The 16,538-nt window shown below is 34.3% G+C and overlaps 1 protein-coding gene across 1 annotated transcript in view; it reads left to right on the top strand.

Moving 5' to 3' along the window:
- Positions 1–3,391: 3,391 nt before the first annotated feature.
- LOC132550297 (sex peptide receptor-related protein 2-like) overlaps positions 3,392–16,538 on the top strand; it is a 58,939-nt gene continuing 45,792 nt past the window's right edge. Inside the window, exon 1 of the mRNA XM_060214353.1 lies at positions 3,392–3,460. The gene's annotated coding sequence lies outside the window, so the exon portion shown is untranslated. The remainder of the gene's footprint in view (positions 3,461–16,538) is intronic.

Raw genomic sequence — 16,538 nt, 5'->3', positions numbered from 1 at the left:
GAGTTCTCGTATCACTTTTCAACGAGACTAAATAAATGAAAGATCATCTGAAAAGCTGTCTCCATCATATGTTTACAGAGAAAATTCAGGTGAAAGCTACTTCACCGAATAACATACGAGAGGCCAATGGTATGCCACTAGAGCGAGGCCAATGGCATGCCACTAGAGCGAGGCCAATGGCATGCCACCAGAGCGAGGCCAATGGCAAGCCACCAGAGCACTTAGGGTAAAATTTCTTGGTCAAGGGCAGGACACAACCACATCAGCAAAGGTGGCAGGCAGTTTCTCAGCTTCCTGAGAAACACAAACTGTCAAGGGTTGGGTGTGAAGGACTAGACACCTTGGATCTTTATCAAAGAATACATACTGTGAGCTCTCCTGGCCTCATTCCCTGCGTAAGGTGATCCATGTTAGCTGACCCTCGTCAGATGGTGGACTATTCAAATTGCCAAATGTAAATGATATGTTGTTCATAAACAATGACCGTTATCACTCTCTCAATTTCATATGTATGTGCCCCTTGGTCCCTAGTTGTGCCCTCTTTTTTTTTTGGATTGACCAGAAAAATAAAATGGCTTTGAGATAGCTATCTTACATTTTGAAAATGGACATTTGTTGTTGCTAATTCTTGAGAAGTACTCAATGCATCCTTATAAGATTTCACATATAAGAGAAGCAGCCATCTTTGATTTTGAAGAGGAAGGATTGTTATCAACAGCTATTTCTTTAAAAATTATGAAACAGTCTTTCTCAAATTTCATATGTGTGTTCCTCTTAGTCTGTAGTTGTGCCCTTTTAATTTTGGGACTGATCAGAAAAACAAAATGGTTGACAGACGGCCATCTCAGATTGTTTGTAATCACTATTTCTTTGGAAGTTCATGTTCTAGATGGATCTTTCTTAAATTTCATTTGTAGTTTTCTCTTTGTCACTCGAAAACATCAGCGGCCACCATGATTTGAAATCTCTCTTAGATATCTTGATATATTTTAATGAGATGTTGCATGACAATGTAAAATGTTACTAGGGCTGAAACTCAGACAATTGATGTTTACGATGTAGAAACTTTCTGCATCTGTGAGGGAAGGTTTAGTTATGTTCAGGATGACAGTTCTATTTTTTGACAGATTTGACTTTTGGGTGTATTTCCTGATTTCATGCATACTATTGTAATCAAAGGATACTGTCAAACGATGGAGAGTGATTATATTCCTGTAGGTGAATATTGGTGTGATGCCTTTTGTTTACATGCTGTCACTAGGCTGTGGAAACAGGAGCTGTTTGATTGCATCTCCCCCATTTAATGTTTTGTGTGCTTGCTCTTTGCTGGAGACCCTGTATATGCTACTGCAGAGTTGAATACACTGATTTACACAATGATACATTTCTTATTTGCTGCTAGGACACCTGACTCTAGACTGTCCAAGACAATCTGACACCTGACCTTAGACATTTCTGTGTAGGTAATACAGATGGACACTTGACTCCAGTTAGTTCTATGCAGGGACATAGGCAGACTCCAGATGGTTCATTACCGTACACCTGACCTTAAATGATCTGGTATATGGACAGCTGGACACTAGACTCCAGATAGTTCTATACAGGGTCAGTCAGACACCTGACTCCAGACAGTCCAATACAGGGTCTGTCAGACACCTGACTCCAGACAGTCCCATACAGAGTCAGTCAGACACTTGACTTCAGACAGTCCCATACAGAGTCAGCCAGACGCTTGACTCCAGACAGTCCCATACAGAGTCAGCCAGACGCTTGACTCCAGACAGTCCAATACAGGGTCAGTCAGATACTTGACTCCAGACAGTCCAATACAGGGACAGTCAGACACCTGACTCCAGACAGTCCCATACAGGGTCAGTCAGACACTTGACTCCAGACAGTTCCATATAGGGACAGACAGACACCTGACTCCAGACAGTTCCATATAGGGACAGACAGACACCTGACTCCAGACAGTCCAATAAAGGGACAGTCAGACAACTGACTCCAGACAGTTTCATACAGAGTCAGCCAGACACTTGACTCCAGACAGTCCCATACAGAGTCAGTCAGACACCTGACTCCAGACAGTCCCATACAGAGTCAGCCAGACACTTGACTCCAGACAGTCCCATACAGAGTCAGTCAGACACCTGACTCCAGACAGTCCCATACAGAGTCAGTCAGACACTTGACTCCAGACAGTCCCATACAGAGTCAGTCAGACACCTGACTCCAGACAGTTCCATACAGAGTCAGTCAGACACCTGACTCCAGACTGTCCCATACAGAGTCAGCCAGACAACTGACTCCAGACAGTTCCATACAGAGTCAGTCAGACACCTGACTCCAGACTGTCCCATACAGAGTCAGCCAGACACTTGACTCCAGACAGTCCCATACAGAGTCAGTCAGACACCTGACTCCAGACTGTCCCATACAGAGTCAGTCAGACACCTGACTCCAGACTGTCCCATACAGGATAATCCTGTACAGGGACAGTGGGACATATGATTCTCTGTCACTCACATGATAGACAATGTATCTGATAATGATGTGTAATGAAGTTGTATGGTGAGGATATTTCTTATATTAGTGGAATAGGATGTGCACTCAATTATTGAAAGTCATATATGTCCAAAAAGTGGAACTCACTTCCTCTGCAGAAGTGTAATGCCTAGAGTCATAATGTTTAATGTGTAGTATCTTTGTATTAAGAGCTATCAAATATATATGTCGAGGTAATCCAGTATTTGACAATTTCTGCTACAAATGTCTTCTCTTGGTTTGGAGGTACCATATGTTTTACTTCACCTGATCTATTAAAAGCTTAAAATAGTAAATTACAGCAAAATAAATTGGGTAGAGGTCAGGACTTGTGGGATTTCCTGCTGAGGACATTTTTTTAGTTGAAAATTTAACATGCTGTTCAAAACAGATTGGTCATGTCACAGCAACATGATTATAGCTAAGACCAGAGTCTGTAAACAGCCTCTGACGTTATACATCATGTAAATTCTGACATTGTGATCAATACAGTTATCAGTTGGGACCTGACAGTATTTAAATTGGCAGTGACCATAATCTGACCATTCAAGATGATATTTGACATAAGTCAATTGGTTTACTTAACATATTGTGTCTGTTCCTTCTGCCAGCCAATAATAACCCGGGATGTTCCAGCAGGTAATTTAAAACATCTGCTGCTTGTCATAGAAATTCTGAGATTTTTTTTTTTTTTCAAATTGTGTGACTTGTGAGTGACACTAGGCTACCCAGCCCACTGGCTCCTCTATTGGCTGCAGAGAGTAGCACAGCTTTCTGACAAAAACAGCCGCACACTAGGCACTGCCATAAAATCTTCTGTGAAATTGTTGAGAATTGAAGTCTTTGATCGAATGGTTCACTGAAAATTGGCATACAGTCTTTGAAAACCACAGCAGTGACCACTTTACTGAGTAAGGTAAGTCAGTCTTCTGTCTGTGTGAGCCACATCTGATTGACACAGTGTTTAAGAGGCATCTAATCGAGGAACACAAACCATTAATATCTGCCTTATATTATATGAATTATTGTTTCTAAAGCAACCCAGATTGTTCACAGCAACTGCCATCACATATCATCAGCTTTGATTAATACGATTGATGATAGGATTATCGATGCACCAGTAGCTTAAACATTGTTTGTTTCTGATTTTAAAAAAAATGGACATTCCTGCCTGTATAATATGATATCACAATTGAATCTATCAAGGTACTGTGTCAGACTTATGCCTAGCATGTTTGTGTATTATTGCCAGAGATTAACACCAAGATTGATATAATTCTATACAATTTTCAAATCAATTTTTTAATTCTTTTGTAGGATCGTAATCTGACATTAGAACTAATTTATATTTACCTATATATACATAATACATCTATTAATCATATTTATGTTGACTTTGAATGGACTCATTTGATACTCAATTGTTAAGTTGTCAATTAAACTTCATAAGTATATCAAAGATAAATTCATCGAAGGTTGAAATAAAACTTTCCTGTTACAAATAAATACAGTTTTTATATTAATGTTTCCTCATATCTACTTTGTTACTTTTTATGTTTTGTTTTAACTGCGAAAACATTAATGATCAATTCCGAACATTTTCACCTTTCAAGGAGCAGTTAGTTAACAGCTGCATAAAAAGCTGGATACCAAATTATTTAGGATTTTCAGTGAGTTTTATGAAAGTCTGATAGAGGTTGAGATTTGGTTGTTGTAGATTCGTTTTCATGTTTACATTTTATATTCATTATTCACGTAACAAATAATAAAACTATATATTTACATCAAAGTTTAATTTGAAATTTAAGGGAAATTTATGGTTGAATTATTCTAACCTCAATTAACAATTAATTTTGATATTGGACAGTACACAGATAAGGTTTAAATAAGGAACATCTGTGCTGTTTGTTAGTATTAGACTTTAAAGCACTATACTTGTAAATGCTACAATGCACGGTACCAACATATATAGTTCCTGTGTGCTATTTTTGTTTTTTTTGGTGGAATGATGAAAAATTATAGGACGTTGAAACAGAAACTACAAAATTATTTGTCTCACATATTGCCATGAAAACAAGATAATTGTAGAGACATGTTGGAGGTCCTTTGTTTATAGTATACAATATACATACCCAGGTGAGACAAGTGGACCCTCCACTGTTGTTATCAATATATATATATATATAGATCATTGCTTTGTATTAATAACAAAGAGAAATGTGAAGGATCATGCACAATAAACAGTAGGTCACACATAGAGACATCTGACATTGCCCTGTTACTGCTACAAGTTATCTGATAGGTGAACACATGTGCTATATATATTGTTACACTGCTTTCTCTTGTAGCAACAATCAGGGTATATTTGTACAAGCTTGCTTGGCTTTATCAATTGGCCCTACACCATCCTTTTGTTGTGTGTCTGTCAGGAAATATTTTTCTCTGAATCTATCACTTGGACTGAGAATGAATATCTACATGATCTATAAGGTAGTATCACAACTTAATCTTCAACATGCATTAACTTTGGGGCCATACAGCATTAAAGGAATGTTATCTGCCTCAGATCAAATGAACATACTAATTGCTTTAGGAGTGTTGATAGAAAATTTAGAGAGAGAATACTTAGACCCGATACCATTACAATTACTGCAAAATTGCTGCCCAGAAGTCAAAAGCTTATATGACAATAAGTTATCTCACCTTTTTTACTTTCAATGTAAATACTTTGTTGTAATCTATTTGTTAATTTTTTAATTACCATAATTAGAGTTTTATATTTCTTAAATCTGTTGGATGCTTTCCTCATCTGTTATTGGCCCATGCAGACGTATGACTTAATTAATCTAATTAAAAAATAAGAAAATTGCCAATTAGCAGTGGATTAAATTTGTGGAATTTAAATGACCAATGTATGTATATTTACATGCAGTTATACATCCCATTCATGTTTTCATAAATGACAGCTTGAACAACAACACTATGCAGATAAAGTATTGATGCTGTTGTATATTATAGCTGTTGGACTAAGTTCATGTTGTATTGTAAATAAGCTAAAATTTTCAGTAAATCAGGATGTCCTAAAATCAAACATTATTAGTGCTCTGAAACTCAAATATCAAATAGTTCAGTATATCAAAACATAACAAACATGAGTTTACTGAAGCTAAAGTTCCATTAATTAAGAATGTCTTAACATCACACAGTGCAGAGTGTCTTTGTATTAAAAAGTTGATGGAGAATGTGTTAACTGCAAACAGTTCAGAATGTCTTCATATCAAACAGTTTATGCAACACAATGTCTTTGTATTAAAAAGTTGATGGAGAATGTGTTAACTGCAAAACAGTTCAGAATGTCTTCATATCAAAAAGTTAATTAAGAATGTCCTAACATCACACAGTGCAGAATGTCTTTGTATTAAAAAGTTGATGGAGAATGTGTTAACTGCAAACAGTTCAAAATGTCTTTATATCAAAAAGTTTATGAAGAATGTCTTAACATCAAACAGGTAATCAAGAATGTCATAACATGGAACAGTCAATTAAGAATATCTTAACATCAAAAAATTTACAATGTTTTAACATTAAACAGTAAGTTAAGAATGTCTTAAAATCAAACACCTAGTTAAGAGTGTCTTTACATTAGAATGTGAATTAGAAATGTTTTAACATCAAACAATTAAGAATATCTTAACATGGAAAATTTTATTAAGAATGTCTTAACATCAAGCCTAAAAGTTGTAGAGCTAAGTCTCTCTTGATGTAGAATGTCCTACATCAAACATATGTGTACTGAAGTTAATTTCTATAAACTCAGAATGTCTGAACATCTAGCATAAGTCTTAAATACGAATGTTAAATCTTCAAATATCAACCAGACTTTTTGTCAGCTATTGAATATTTCTTACATCAAACACAAGCTCTACTGAAGCTAAATCATAAAGTTATCTCATGGTTTTTGAGTCAGTTACAGGTTGTCATTTACCTTAGATATGAATAAATGTCTGCTGTATTAAGTGTAATTATCAATGAATTTATTTACTTACGAACAGCAATTAAACTAAATTCTACATTAAAATCAGAAAGATCAATGCATTGTCCTGACATATGAGATTACTGTATTTATCTTGAATTCATTTAATTTAATGAATTTTCATTCTCTAAGCTGTACATACTAACATTATCAGCCAGAAAACTGCATTGAATTTCTTTGATGCCATTCTCAACATTCATGAAAATGTATAAATATGTATGTAGAACGTAATCACATTGATGAATGATACTTGAGGGATACCATGACAGTTTTAATGCTTCATCTTTTTCCTCAATCAGATCAGAAATGCGTACCATCAATCTGTCTCTTGAAACAGAGAATACAAGGAGTTATAAGGACACTTGTTTGGTTTCTTACAGAGGAATAATTAAAAGATATAGATTGTCAGAAATACAGCTTCTAGACAAAATGTTACGAGCGTATACTTTTGTATGGTATGAGGGAATGTATGTTATGTATGAAATGTTTGGTATGAGGGTATGTATGTTATGTATGAAATGTTTGGTATGAGGGTATGTATGTTATGTATGAAATGTTTGGTATGAGGGTATGTATGTTATGTATGAAATGTTTGGTATGAGGGTATGTATGTTATGTATGAAATGTTTGGTATGAGGGTGTGTATGTTATGTATGAAATGTTTGGTATAAGGGTATGTATGTTATGTATGAAATGTTTGGTATAAGGGTGTGTATGTTATGTATGAAATGTTTGGTATAAGGGTGTGTATGTTATGTATGAAATGTTTGGTATAAGGGAATGTATGTTATGTAAGAAATGTTTGGTATAAGGGTATGTATGTTATGTAAGAAATGTTTGGTATGAGGGTATGTATGTTATGTATGAAATGTTTGGTATGAGGGTGTGTATGTTATGTATGAAATGTTTGGTATAAGGGTATGTATGTTATGTAAGAAATGTTTGGTATGAGGGTATGTATGTTATGTATAAAATGTTTAGTATGAGGGTATGTATGTTATGTATGAAATGTTTGGTATAAGGGTGTGTATGTTATGTATGAAATGTTTGGTATGAGGGTGTGTATGTTATGTAAGAAATGTTTGGTATGAGGGTATGTATGTTATGTATGAAATGTTTGGTATGAATGGGTATGTATGGTGTTTGGTATGAGGGTATGTTATGTATGAAATGTTTGGTATGGGTAGTATGGTATGTATGTTATGTATGAAATGTTTAGTATAAGGGTATGTATGTTATGTATGAAATGTTTGGTATGAGGGTATGTTTGTTTTGAATGAAATGTTTGGTATAAGGTATATATGTATGAAATCTTAGGTAATTGATAAAAATTTGCAGAAAGAATTAAGGAATACAAATACAGCTTTATTTTTTAGAACTTTTAAATATATTGAAAAGTAAAAAGAAATGAAGAACAAATTGAGTATAACAATATTCATTATGTTGTCCTTGAACAGTTATATAATTTAAACCCTGTGTGATCTCAGTATTGTTATACAATGAACACTGTATCTCCATCATGGCAGCATCATTCCATATGATTTAATTAATTACCTCTGGTAATAGAAAACAATATCCCCTGCCGAATTCTCTTATGGAAGTCTTTTGATCCTGATGAGTTTCAATTAAGAAAATTTGTAACATGTCATTGGTCATGCATAATCTTTCTAAAACATTTTTAGGCATTTTTTTGCATCATACTAAATTATAAGAAATTAATGTGATTCATAGTCTTTCGTGTAATCTGAATTACAAAGTGTGCAAACAAGAGAAAATTGATATACAAATATAACTTTTTTATACAGCCAGGGAGAAACATATTTCTAATTATTTTGCTATTTATCATGGTGGCCTGGTGGCATATATATAATGGTTTTGTTATTGATCATGGTGGCCTGGTGACATATCTCTGATGTTTTGTTATTGATCATGGTTGCCCGGTGGCATATATTTAATGGTTTTGTTATTGATCATGGTGGCCTGGTCACATATCTAAAATGGTGTTATTATTGATCATGGTGGTCTGGTCACATATCTCTGATGTTTTGTTATTGATCATGGTGGCCTGGTGACATATCTATAATAGTTTTGTTATTGATCATGGTGGCCTGGTGACATATCTATAATGGTTTTGTTATTGATCATGGTGGCCTGGTGGCATATATTTAATGGTTTTGTTATTGATCATGGTGGCCTGGTGACATGTCTATAATGGTTTTATATTTAATGGTTTTGTTATTGATCATGGTGGCCTGGTCATATATCTAAAATGGTTTTATTATTGATCATGGTGGCCTGGTGACATATCTATAATGGTTTTATATTTGATGGTTTTGTTATTGATCATGGTGGCCTGGTGACATATCTATAATGGTTTTATATTTGATGGTTTTGTTATTGATCATGGTGGCCTGGTGACATATCTATAATGGTTTTGTTATTGATCATGGTGGCCTGGTGACATATCTATAATGGTTTTGTTATTGATCATGGTGGCCTGGTGACATATCTATAATGGTTTTGTTATTGATTATGGTGGCCTAGTAACATATATTTAATGGTTTTGTTATTGATCATGGTGGCCTGGTGACATATCTATAATGGTTTTGTTATTTATCATGGTGGCCTAGTAACATATCTTTAATGGTTTTGTTTTTTATCATGTTGGCCTGGTGATATATCTTTGATGTTTTGTTATTGATCATCAGACTTCCAAATTAAATTGTCTTTTTTCAATGAATGGCAATGGGTAATTGTATGTCACTGGTGCTTTACATTTGTAAATATGACAAAGAGATAAATGTGATAAAAAGTATTATTATTTATATCTATATCTTTGATATCCAAATATACTATAAAGAACATAAAATTGTTAATCCAAGGCCACTAATCTAGTAAATATTGGGTCATGATATATCAGAGTGTAGAGTGTTTCTCTATACAACTGATCTGGTGAAGATCTGAGATTTATTGTTTTATGCTCCCTTCTCTTGGTGGGTTGTGTTTCTCAGGAAGCTGAGATCCTGTGGTTGTAACATTTGACAGGATGTTTTACCCCAGTTTCTCTGACTGGCATGGGATAGGCCTCCTATAAGTTGTCCAATGAGGTTAAAGCTACCAGCTATTAAAGGAGATTCTACCTCAAAATGACCAAGGCTGTTGATTGGTCAATAAACCCAGTCATTGATTTAATCAAGTGAAATGATATGTGCCCCATTAATAGGCACCACAAAGAACTTTAGTAACTCATAATTCATGATTAAATAACTCAAAAAATTTTTCAAGCATCATATAATTCATCTATATTTTACTGGAAGAGCCACCTTTGTTAGTGTGACTTCTTGTCACACAGTTGTAAACAATATCAACTTATCCATACCTAACTCTGTGAATGTCCTTTATTTCTGCATAGCTAAAAATATGTGTGTATTTGAGTATGTATAAAAGTCACTGCTGTCTTAAAACTTAAATGCTAAAGTGATATTCTCATGACTAGAATTGGAGTGTTGACTTACATTGCTTCAGAATGAGTTATATTTCACAAGAGACTTCTACGTAGTATTCAGTTGTGTTGTTATAATGCTTTTAGGATCATTAGACATCAGACTCTCATGTGTTGTATTATCGAGTGGGATGAAGTAGGAATGAGGAGATTAAGGAGTAAGAGTGCATAGAGTGGGATTTTGAATATACAAATTCAAACATATTAACAATTAAATTGTTTCTCTGTCTATCATGTCAGTTTCCAACCAGAAAAATACAAACATTTTGCCAATTGGTTTTTGGTGCATTTTGTCAGATTTCAGTGATACAAGTCCATACCTATTGATCGTAATGGTCCTCTGTACATGATGTGGGATTTTAAAATCCAAACTTATTGATCGTACTGGTCCTCTGTACATGGCGTGGGATTTTAAAATCCAAACTTATTAATTATACTGGTCTTCTGTACATGGTGTGGGATTTTATAAATCCAAGCTTAATGATTCTAATGGTCCTCTGTACATGGTGTGGGATTTTAAAATCCAAACTTATTGATTGTACTGGTCCTCTGTACATGGTGTGGGATTTTATAAATCCAAGCTTAATGATTCTAATGGTCCTCTGTGCATGGTGTGGGATTTTAAAATCCAAATTTATTGATTCTAATGGTCCTCTGTACACGGTGAGGGATTTTAAAATCCAAACTTATTGATCATACTGGTCCTCTGTACATGATGTGGGATTTTTAATCCAAGCTTATTGATTCTAATGGTCCTCTGTACATGGTGTGGGATTTTAAAATCCAAACTTATTGATTGTACTGGTCCTCTGTACATGATGTGGGATTTTAAAATCCAAGCTTAATGATTCTAATGGTCCTCTGTACATGGTGTGGGATTTTAAAATCCAAACTCATTGATCGTACTGGTCCTCTGTACATGATGTGGGATTTTAAAATCCAAACTTATTGATTGTACTGGTCCTCTGTACATGGTGTGGGATTTTAAAAACGAAACTTATTGATCGTAACGGTCCTCAGTACATGGTGTGGGATTTTTTATCCAAACATATTGATTGTACTGGTCCTCTGTACATGGTGTGGGATTTTAAAATCCAAGCTTATTGATCGTACTGGTCCTCTGTACATGGTGTGGGATTTTAAAAACAAAACTTATTGATTCTAATGGTCCTCTGTAAGTGGTGTGGGATTTCAAAATCCAAACTTATTGATCGTACTGGTCCTCTGTACATAGTGTGGGATTTCAAAATCCAAACTTATTAATTGTACTGGTCCTCTGTACATGGTTTGGGATTTTAAAATCCAAACTTATTGATTCTAATGGTCCTCTGTACACAGTGTGGGATTTTAAAATCCAAACTCATTGATCGTACTGGTCCTCTGTACATGGTGTGGGATTTTAAAATCCAAGCTTAATGATTCTAATGGTCCTCTGTACACAGTGTGGGATTTTAAAATCCAAACTTATTGATCGTACTGGTTCTCTGTACATAATGTGGGATTTTAAAATCCAAGCTTATTGATTCTAATGGTCCTCTGTACATGGTGTGGGATTTTTAATCCAAACTGATTGATTGTACTGGTCCTCTGTACATGGTGCGGGATTTTAAAATCCAAGCTTATTGATCGTACTGGTCCTCTGTACATGGTGTGGGATTTTTTATCCAAACTTATTGATTGTACTGGTCCTCTGTACATGGTGCGGGATTTTAAAATCCAAACTTATTGATTGTACTGGTCCTCTGTACACGGTGTGGGATTTTTAATCCAAACTGATTGATTGTACTGGTCCTCTGTACATGGTGCGGGATTTTTAATCCAAACTGATTGATTGTACTGGTCCTCTGTACATGGTGCGGGATTTTAAAATCCAAGCTTATTGATCGTACTGGTCCTCTGTACATGGTGCGGGATTTTAAAATCCAAGCTTATTGATTGTAATGGTCCTCTGTACATGATGTGGGATTTTAAAATCCAAACTTATTGATCGTACTGGTCCTCTGTACATGGTGCGGGATTTTAAAATCCAAGCTTATTGATTCAAATGGTCCTCTGTAAGTGGTGTGGGATTTTAAAATCCAAACTTATTGATTGTACAGGTCCTCTGTACACGGTGTGGGATTTTAAAATTCAAACTTATTGATCGTACTGGTCCTCTGTACATGGTGTGGAATTACATATCCAAACTTACTGATAGTGATAAGGGATTTTAAAACCAAAATTCATTGATTGTTGGTCAAATGTACATTTTGTATGATACTGAAATCCAACCTGATTGGCAATAATTAGGGATTTTAAAATCCATACTTACAGACATGGTTCTGTGTACATTGTCAGGGATTTTAAACATATAAATTTAAACTTGTTGATAGTATTGGTCCTCTGTACATTATGGGAGATTTTCAGCATATAAATCCAAACTTACTTACTGGGGTCCCTCAATCATGTTCACAATGACACATTTTTGACTGTACATCTATAGATTCTTGATAAAAATGATTTGTTAATATAGATGTTGAGATTGAATTCACTGCACCTGATGTTGGCTGCGGGTTGAGTTTTGCAACCATGTTTACCATGATTTTTCTCTTCAACCATGATGACAATAATCTTACCATACAAATGAAATAAGTCTGGGTCTTAACTCGATTTGATAGGCTGGTAGTCAGTTAATGTATCTTTTGATGGTAAGGTTATCAAGTCCTTGTCAGACTATACTGCTCAAATGAAACAAAGAAATTGTCTGCAGGTTTTAATGTGTGTTGTGGGAAACAATGTTTACAAATAACAATTAAAAGAACTTTATTTCTCAACAATGACAAGATCTGTTATGCAATCACTATTGTTTGATTTAACATTAACTGTCCTGCAGATGCAATATATAATTTTACTAGAACATTTTCCATCCTTTCAAAAAATGATACATTGAACTTCAGATTTCTCTTTTCCTTTTAAAACAACAATTGTCATGAAAAATTGCTAATACCTGACAAAATGTATAAGTGAAGAAATATGTTCTGAGTGAGTTAATTTGCTTCATCAGCAACACATGCTAGGTAAATCATGGACATTCCAAGTACATTATAATGTCAGGTACTCAAAATAAGAATTTGGTTTTCAAAAATAAAGGTTATGCACCAGGCCAGATCTTATTAGCTTAGCTGTTCTGGAATGAAGTGTTTATGAACTTTAACTTTTGTTCAAAGAAATAACTTAAGTATGACTTCAAGTTCACTGTAAGCAGAATTTGTTGACAACTTATAATCTGATTAAGTTCCCAGGATCAAAATTATAGACAAAATCTTCAAGTATTTTCTGATTGAATTTTAAAAACATCAAAGGTAAGATGTACTGAAGTGAGGGGCAATCTTTAATTCTACCTGTCCAATTATAAATTGGTTTTAGTTACTTCCTGTAACTGTTCATTTGATAAAAGTTTGACTTGCTCCTGGTATTATGATACAATCATATGGCTTTCAATTCTAAGTTTAACTGATTGTGCTGTCTTGTAATAAAATAAAAATTCAAATAAAAGACATGATCTACTTATATGATTAGAAAAGTAATGAAATCTTGAAATGTTAAAGAATGTGATTTTTTTATTGAAAACTTTAAGACCTAAAATTTGTTGATATATTTACATATGTGTAAACAAAAAAACAAAAAACAAAAACTGACTAGAATGTTACATAATAATTCAGGTCTCCTTCACATAAGGAGATTATCTTTTCAGCACAAGATCTCTATTTGTGTACCTTCATAGTGAAAGTAAATGAATTTGCAGCTGGCATGTAGAGAATTAAAAAATTAATAAAAATACATATCTTTTATAAACATTAGCAGATCTGCATTAAATGTGATAAATCTATTTCTGCAAAAATTGATGATGATGAGGTATGAAAATAGAAAGCTACTTAAACAGCTAGTTTCCAACAATTTATCACAAACTTAAATCCAGAATAAAATTAGAAATGATTTGCAATGTTGTAGAATTGTATCCCTATAAACTTTTTCTGCTTAGTTGAAGCTTAGCTGTTACAAATATACATCAGGAGGAGATTGAAGACTTATATTTTGTAGTTAGATAATTCAGTGCCTTGAAATATACAAAATCAATATAAAAAACAGGCATAAATTATTTACGAGAACTTTCAAAAATTGACCTCAAATTACACGCTAAGATGAGATTTAAAGATTTCAGAGATGAATATGTTTTAGTACAGATTGATATCTTAAGATATATATGGGCTTATATTATCTGGAATCTCAGTGGTATATGTGCACCAGAAGATGGTGTCGGTACACCAAACCAATGACTGTATTGAGATCTCCGAGATAGGATAGTGTCGACAGCAATCCCTGTCTTGAATGTGGAATGTTGCGACATCTCCATGGATTTCTATACCAGATAAGCATTAGTTACCTATATGTGAGAAAGCAAAAATAAAAGATTTTGTAATAAGGAGATTTCTTTTCGTGGTTTTAAGGTTGACCTTAGAGTCCTTAAGTATAAAGTTTCTGACTTCCTGTTCATGTGACACATCCAAACAAGCTGAAAGCAGTAATCTGTTAAGACCAGAAACTTTAATGTTGCCATCAATGTTTCAAAACGTAAGTCTAGTTTCCTGCATATTGACTTGATCATACACGTCACAGTGCATCATATAAACTCTGAACAAATCTAGTTCATAAATCAAAAGTGCGTTGCATGCCATTTATAGAGTTAAACAAAATGTCATCAGCAGATTTCGTGCTTGGAATGAAAAATGTATATTTCAGGACATAACAAAATTAACACAGAAAGCCTAGGAAATAAAACAAAGCAAAAGAAGTAGTCCTGATAATTTATGTTGCCTTCGACCAATGACAACATTTTGTAAAATTGACATTCTTGAAAAGACCCAAAGGTGTAGTTGTAATTGTATTATCATTTCACATTTTAGTATGTATTACAATATCATTCATTAAGAAGAAAAACATCAGTAGCCACATATAGCTGTGAAAATTTCCAAATTTTCCAGCTTAGAGTTCCTGAAACCCTCCAATGTTTTGTTAGCCAGCATTGTATGTACTGATGAAGTTGTAGATAAGGATAGAATTTGATCATTGAAGCACAGGCGCATGCATCATTTTGTAGTGCAGCGGGGTTTTGATTTTTTTGTGTTATTGTTTTCAAAACACATTGAAACTAGAAGTATGCTGCAATTCCCAAAGTGGTAGACCTGATAGGTTTGAAAGTCGAAACTGCAGACATTGTGTAACAGCACAGATTTCGATTATCATCTCGGGTCCAAAGAGCCCGCCAATACATATCAAATAATAGCTGCAATCGTAACACATGATTGCCATGAATTCTCATAAGAACAAAATATCATTCTGTCCTAATGTCCCCTCCTAAAACAGGTCAATTTTATTACCAACACCGCGTTTCGGTTTGTGATGGTAAAGTAAGTCAGTGTGCTAGTCAAGCTAATGTTTTCAATTTTAATTCCATTCCAGAATTAATGTAAATTTATGGATTATTTTAAAAATCATTAAAAAAATGCTTTTAGTTTTTACAGTTTAAATATAAATTACTAAAAAATTTGTGATAAACAATCAAAGGATATATATGAAGCTCCTGTTGCTCACAACTGACATCATGGATCTTTTCTACAATGACAACCTAGATCTTGTCTTCAATGACAACCTAGATCTTTTCTTCTCTGACAACATAGATCTTGTCTTCAATGACAACCTAGATCTTTTCTTCTCTGACAACATAGATCTTTTCTTCTCTGACAACCTAGATCTTTTCTTCTCTGACAACATAGATCTTTTCTTCTCTGACAACATAGATCTTGTCTTCAATGACAACCTAGATCTTTTCTTCAATGGCAACATAGATCTTGTCTTCAATGACAACCTAGATCTTTTCTTCTCTGACAACATAGATCTTTTCTTCTCTGACAACCTAGATCTTTTCTTCTCTGACAACCTAGATCTTTTCTTCTCTGACAACATAGATCTTGTCTTCAATGACAACCTAGATCTTTTCTTCTCTGACAACCTAGATCTTTTCTTCTCTGACAACCTAGATCTTGTCTTCAATGACAACCTAGATCTTTTCTTCTCTGACAACCTAGATCTTTTCTTCTCTGACAACCTAGATCTTGTCTTCTCTGACAACCTAGATCTTTTCTTCTCTGACAACCTAGATCTTTTCTTCTCTGACAACCTAGATCTTGTCTTCTGTGACAACATAGATCTTTTCTTCTCTGACAACCTAGATCTTTTCTTCTCTGACAACATAGATCTTGTCTTCAATGACAACCTAGATCTTTTCTTCTCTGACAACCTAGATCTTTTCTTCTCTGACAACATAGATCTTTTCTCCCCACACAACATAGATCTTTTCTTCTCTGACAACATCAACCTTTTCTTCCCAGACAACATAGATCATTTCTTCCCAAACAACAT

Source organism: Ylistrum balloti, unplaced genomic scaffold (assembly GCF_031769215.1).
Source record: "Ylistrum balloti isolate Yb309-2 unplaced genomic scaffold, AGI_CSIRO_Ybal_v1 Utg369624, whole genome shotgun sequence".
Lineage (NCBI taxonomy): Eukaryota > Metazoa > Mollusca > Bivalvia > Pectinida > Pectinidae > Ylistrum > Ylistrum balloti.
The sequence above is the reverse complement of the archived record's forward strand: the minus strand, read 5'-3'. Positions and strand labels throughout refer to the sequence as shown.